The sequence below is a fragment of the Monopterus albus genome, unplaced genomic scaffold, assembly GCF_001952655.1.
Source record: "Monopterus albus unplaced genomic scaffold, M_albus_1.0 scaffold133.1, whole genome shotgun sequence".
NCBI lineage: Eukaryota > Metazoa > Chordata > Actinopteri > Synbranchiformes > Synbranchidae > Monopterus > Monopterus albus.
Genome location: NW_018128013.1, coordinates 541,771 through 548,665, shown reverse-complemented (window position 1 = coordinate 548,665; position 6,895 = coordinate 541,771). Strand labels below are relative to the sequence as shown.

Genomic DNA, 6,895 nt, shown 5'->3' with positions numbered 1-6,895 from the left:
TCAGATGTTTCAGACTGACTGACCTTCATGTGTTAATGATGAACGGTCACATTTCCTTGCTTAGTTGAATGGTTCTTGCCACAAAATAGGTTACTATAGTAGTTTAATATGGCTATTTGGTGTATACCATTATTTCAAAGCACACAAGTTAAATGAAAACCTTTCCAGGTGATTTACTCATTAGTTTGAGTTGGTCCTATCATTATTCCAGAAACTGAATACAGACAGAACACAGACCTATAATAATCCTTGCAATTGCATTATCACCAGATCTTAAAAGGAGGGTTGAAATCAATATGCCCACTTAAAATGTACATTTGTCCTTGTCACCTATTGGTGATGCTGCCTCAGATTTGAAAAAGACAGGGAGTGAATGAGATAAGAGAGAGACAAAGTGGAGGTAACACAGGTAGAGAGACACCATTGTAGTCTGTGAGATGAAAGCTGACAGGAAAGAAAGTGAAACAGAAAACTAAGAGGAGCAACACAAGAGTGAGGTTAGAGTGTTTTATATAGGTCAGTCAACAGTGAGGGTCATTCATCCATCAAGCCCCTATCAGAAGTGCAAGAGCTGCAGCTTTTTTAAATTAGCAGTTAAATAGGCAGTTAGACACATATAGAACATTTCTGATTATCTGTCAAATTTCTCAGCAACAGAGCTTCATGCTGCTAAATAAAGATGCTTCATGTGACTGGCCACAACACACACATATGAAAATGTATCAGCAGTGACCAGGCTTCAGTGTTTAAAAAAATCCATCAACACAGCATCAGTAATTGATTAATATGGAAGCCAGATATGCATCTTTGTGGCACAAGAGACTCCTGCAGTGTCAAGCTTTAACATAACCCCAGCGCCTACTGCCTCTGCCTGCCTTAATCCACAATTTTGTCGTTGTGCATGTGTTTGTATGAGATGTTCACCTCCTGCACGTTTGGCCAAGAATGCATGTTACGTCAGATAGTACGTGCGTGTCTGCATATTTGTCACACATCACAGATATTTGGGTTACTTTTTATGTACAGTATGTGTGTATTTTACTTGTGTGCTTGCTCTTTTTTGCTTGTTTGTTAGTTTGTTTTCATACACCATATTTGTGTGTAAAATCTTCCTGTGTTTGTCCTTGCATTCATGCAGGAGTCACAGTATTTTGCACTTTGCTGTCATAACAGGCATAAGACTGTGTGTGTGTGTGTGTGTCTGTGTGTGTGAGTAAGTGTTTGGAGAGGCTCAGGGGAGATGCAGTCAGGTAGTGTCTCAGCTACAATACAACAAAAACAGCTGGCAGAGAAATAGACCATTTGCCTGGAATCTTTTCAACTGATACTCTGTCAACAACTCTGAACTATCTTTACCAGGAGGGCTGGGTGAAGGGGTGTGTGTGTGTGTGTGTGTGTGTGTGTGTGTGTGTGTGTGTGTGTGTGTGTGTGTGTGTGTCGCAACAAGGGAATAAAAGAAAACAAAAAGAGAGGAGGAGGCAGAAGGAGAGGCTTTGCCCAAGGAAAAGAAATATATTGTAGTGCTGTTCCAAATTGAATGAATCAGTATATACACTAGTATATTTAGTAGGTTCAATACAAATCGGGTTTACAGTAATATGTACTGACACTTGGAAATAGCCATATGTTGTCCGACACTGACAAAGGCTTTCACGGTGGTTCGACTCCCGGTCTCCCCGCATGCCTAAGTGTCCCTGAGCAAGACACTGAACCCCAAATTGCTCCCAGTGGTTCGACTGGCACCAGTGTGCGGCAGCCTCTCGTCATCGGTGTGTGAATGTGTGTGTGAATGAGTGAATGTGTATGATCTCCTGTAAAGTGCTTTGGCCAGTGTAACACACTGTGAAATATGCGCTATATAAATACAGTCCATTTACCATTTACATTCTCCTGTCTACTCACCGTTTATATGATGCCAATTTAAATAACAGCATTTCAACCATAAATAGTGGTAAAAACATACTTGAATACTGTATGACAAAGTTTAGCTTTAAGCAGTGAGCAGGAGACATATTTTACCCTTCGGCCTCACTGGTAGTTGTATGTGCTGTTACTGGGACTGAATAGAACCAGAGCTTGCTAGCAATTAGCCTTAGCTTGTTAGCTTTTTAGCCTGTGGTTATTGTTTCCCCAAGAGGAAACAATAATCACAGGTTGTATGTGCTTGCTACAGATGCTGTTAAACCCATATGTACACACAGTTTTTAAAATAATCAATGGATTTTTATAACATTATTTAGTCTGTTATATTATAAAATTAAATATGATCAGCTACATAACAAGAGCTATTAATGTGTTGTGAACTGCAGCTTATTCATTTGACAAAAGTATACAAATAAAAACCAACAACATAAGACAATAAACCATTCTATGTTGTTGTAATGGATGAGCTAAACAAAGCCTTTATCAGTGGGCAGATAAAAAAAAAGCTTTACCTTCACTTGAGAGTTGATACCAGACAGTCAGTACACATCTTTCCTGACCTGCAGTGGGCATATAGGCGCATGTACTGGTATACTGAAAAACTCAAAGGTTTGATTCATTCTGACACGTAACATATCGAGAAAAACTAAGAATCAAACTTGCCAGCACTAATATACTGTATGATACAAAGCACATAACATACAAAGCAACATAATGATACAAGACAATAAATAATATTAATAATATAATTCATCATTTATATCATTTATTCATTATTATACATTTTTTGACAGTCCACATTCAATTGCTTATTTTTTATTCTATCTTAGAATACAATTATATAATGGCCTTTAATATACTTTCTTTCAAGAATGAGATGAAGCTCAGTGTCAGTGTTAGGTATTAGGGTGTGCCATGCATAGCAAAATGCATGATAGTGGGAATAAAGTAAAGATACTTTTAAAGCAGACTTTTAACTATACTGTATTTTATAAACATAAAAATGTCATTTTGTGGTTTAAGCATAGGTTGCATGTTGGAGCTCTTTTTTGGCAAAAAACTGTATCTACCTGGCACTTCTGTGCAACAGCTTCTGTCTTAGCTAATATACAGCAAAACAGCCTCTAGAGAAATTGTGTGAATATGTCACTTTAATTAAAATCTCAAATTGTCATTTTCATATTTCTGTTTATTGTGTTAATACAATAAAATACAATACAATACAAACATTGTGTTTGTATTATGTTGTTTGCCATGTTATGTAAGTTCACACTTAACAGGTTCAAAGTTCTTTTGTCTAACAAAGGTCTTCTGCTGAAATGCAAAATAAGAACAAGGAGAGTTAGACCAAAAACAGTGCCAGATTCTAGTCCGTGTTTTGCTGATGGTTAAATGACTTGTCATAGTATTATTAATACAGCTGAACCTGTAATCATAATGAGCATCATGGCACTCCCAGCTGAAATAATGATGAGTGCAGAAATTCCTAGAAAGTTAGCAGGAAAGATGCCCCCACATGATCAAGCTTCACCACCATGCATTCTGTTCAGTCTGCAATAGTGATAGTGACATCAGCCATCAGGGATCTGCAAGTTAAGAACTGAACATCAAATGATTTTTTTTCAGAGCAATGTTTGTGTATTGGTAAGTGTTATGAAAAAGGCTAAATTCACCACCCTCCATGTTAAGGAAACTTCACATTCAATGAACAGTGCTCTTTATAGTCATGCAGAACACAACACAGGTTATTTGCCCAAATTGACTGTCGAACTGTTTGTGTAGTCTGTTTATTTGCTACAAAATATTGGTTGAACAGGCTTAAGCTGAAGCTATCCCGCAGGCTTCTCAGCACAGGTGGGTACAGTGTACCTGTATTGTGTTTGTGTGATAGCTCAGACTCATCATCTTAAAACAGTAGCTCCCTCTTCGCCTCAGCTTGTCTCCATTTCATCTGAATTATCATCATAAAGTCTTACTTCAAGTGAAAATATTAGTTGAAATGTTTTCAGTGTGGTGGGTGTGTCAAAGCTATTACTGTTGCCCCCACAGCAAGAATTAGTTTTCACTTGTGTTTTTACATTGTTATTTACCATGTGCAGTCTTGCTGTCTCTAAAATGTTTTCATATTCAGTTTGAAAAACTACGATTTTGAAATGTCTTTTTTCACTCTGGACAGTGCCTGAGCATACTGGTGCAGGTCTTTAGAGCTGAGAGGACACAGTTTACCATAAACATGCAGCTCTGTCCTTTATGTTAAAACATACAGAATGTTAACAGTTCATATCAGCCTCTTAGTTGCAATTCCAAATAAAAGATATTAGAAATTTCTAAGGGCTACAATATCCCCCATTTGGTGAAGTAAGAGCAGAAGTGTCAATAAATCTCTGACAAAATAGCTGCAAGCTAACACTGCTGGCACTTCTATCTAAATAAAACCCACTAAACAATAAAACTTGATTAAAGCAGTCAGCTAAAACTACCTGCACAATGTTTGTATGTATCTGGTTTTGCTTGTTAATGAGCCGAAAAAAGTACTAACACAACAAAAGTAGCTATTTTAAACCATGTAAATGGTGTGTGGTACGATAAGACAAGCAGTGGGGGTAACCATCTTCAGTCAATGCATGAACACTCCCAAGCTGGAGAAATGGGAGATTTGTCAGTTCTTCCTATTCTACCTATATAGAGTGAAAGAAAACTAACACAGACATGAGACTGATGTCAGTCTTTTTCATCTGAACCTAAAAAAGTGTGTTTGCCAGAGTTTATTTAAAAATTCTGAATAATTATACATTTCAAATATTGTATAACTGCTTTGGCAACATGGTAGTTAATTACAGTTCTGCCAATAAAGAAAATGTTATTCTGAGAGGAAAAAAACCTAAGGAATGACAGGAGAGTAAATCAGGGGAAGGAGAGAGAGGGGGAGGGAGAAAAAAGGAGGAGGACGGGATATATGAGAGAGGGAGGGACTTAGAGGGAAAAGAGAGAGAGAGCCTATATGATAAACAGAGGAGAGAGGAAAGGAGAGGGAAAAGGCAGATAAAGCATGCTTTCAGTTCAACAGGATGAACTAACAAGAGAGAGACAGAGAGAGAGCAGTCGCCAAAGATAGAGTTACGTGAAATGTTTGGACTTAATCTACTCAGCCACAGCTCAGAGGGACACTGAAACGCTTGTGTGAGGTAACTGCTCTGCTTTTCACTCCTAACACTGAATTTTGTGTGATACTTGCTGGCGTAATTCATGTATTGACAAATATCAAGGTGATTCCTGAAGTGTCATGGTAACGTGAGAGCTGGGACAGTAAGCTGAAGGGGGTTGGGGAGCTTCTTGGCTCTCTTAAATCAATTAAAGAAGTGACAGCTACAGTAGAGGAGCTGCAATCAGGACATGTTGCGCATTCTTAAACAGGAAAGCCTGTTCGCTCTGTGTGGAAGCACGTGCCTGTGGTTTAAACCTATTGATTTGTTTATGATTTTGTGATATGAAGCTTAATAACTGTTGTCTTTTTCCCCAGGAAGCTTAGTTTTCAGCAGGCTGTAGTGTTTTCCAGTGCAGATAGAAGACAGGAGAAGTTATAGATTGGTTGGTAAATACACAAAGGCTAAAGGATAAGGTCAGTCATTTTCTATATTATTAGCATTTTCAGCAATCCCCATACAGAGATTAAACCCAATAGTGAATTGCCTCTACTCATGGCCAATATCTGTCAACACTGTGAGAAATACAGGGGTCTCAGGGTTCTCAGACCTCTGACTGACAACTCAGACCCCTTGAAAATCTCAAAATGAAATTGCAGGGGGGTCTTAAACATGTATCAAATTATTTTCTATTTATCTATAGAATCTGATTTATTTGCATGCAACTTTATAAATGGTAAATTGTTTTTAAAATAATCAAATAAAAGTATAGGTCTATTGTATTCACTGTATTTATGGTATTATATCAAAAGTGATCCAGAAACTGTGGTTTGCAGGAGCCTGCAGGCTGTTAAAGACACACGCATCACCCACTTTATCTCTACCTACTGCTGCCCCCATCAGGATCCAACCTTCATAAAATAAAAAAAAACAAACAGATTAGTATAATTATCCTCTGGTAGATGCAAATGTGTATCTTTGTGAAATCTGATAGTTTGTGGAGATTGTAACTGAGTGACAACTGTGCACAGCTCAGACGGACTTCATCCCCATAATGTCATTGAACCGGACATTGTTATTTACCATGGCTGCTGATCTGCTTTCATGTGCTGTTTTGTTCACTGATATGTTAAGTGGACTGCTGCATTTGATGCCGGCTGGAGCGCACAACAGCATCCAGCAAGTTCTTATGCATATATGAGGGTCTGCTATTTTGGAATGATGAAGCCAGTGCAGCAGTGTGTATCACTGATGTGTTTAAAAGTGACAATGAGCAACTGAAGTTATCACAGAGCAGCTTAAATGGTATATTTTTTGCTTTGTTTACACCTGATTTAGATGCCTTGCTTTAACCTCCTCTAGTTTTTTTGTCCATTCGGGAGCAGTTCATCAACATCAAAACACCTTGTGTAGTTATGTGTTAGCAAACATTTGTCCATTTACACATGGACCACATACAGAGCAACATTAGTATTTATTTAGAGCTATGTCTGCTTCTGCTCTACCTTTAGCTCTGATTTGGTCTCCGCCAACTCTTGAGGAGTTTCACTGCTAAATGTTCCACTGTCTGCTGCTCAGTGCTGGGCAGGTGGAGATGAGGTTGATGAAAGCTGTGAATGAACCAAAGTAGTAAAGTTGTGGGCTGAAAGATGCTGAAAGACGCTACAAATCTTTTAGGGACGCTTAAAATCTTTATCAAATCCTCAAAACAAATAATGAAATGTCCCAGACTGCTCTCCTTATGTCACTGAACAGTCTCTGACATTTAAAACAAAAATGTTTTATTGTACAATGCAATAAAGCAAATTAGATGGAAACTTTATCTCATT

The 6,895-nt window shown here is 38.0% G+C and overlaps 1 protein-coding gene across 1 annotated transcript in view; it reads left to right on the top strand.

The window, feature by feature from the left end:
* The first annotated feature begins 4,949 nt into the window (after positions 1-4,949).
* The window catches only part of LOC109967647 (cadherin-12-like), a 125,524-nt gene continuing 123,578 nt past the window's right edge, over positions 4,950-6,895 (top strand). The window contains 1 exon segment of the mRNA XM_020613381.1: positions 4,950-5,108. The gene's annotated coding sequence lies outside the window, so the exon portion shown is untranslated.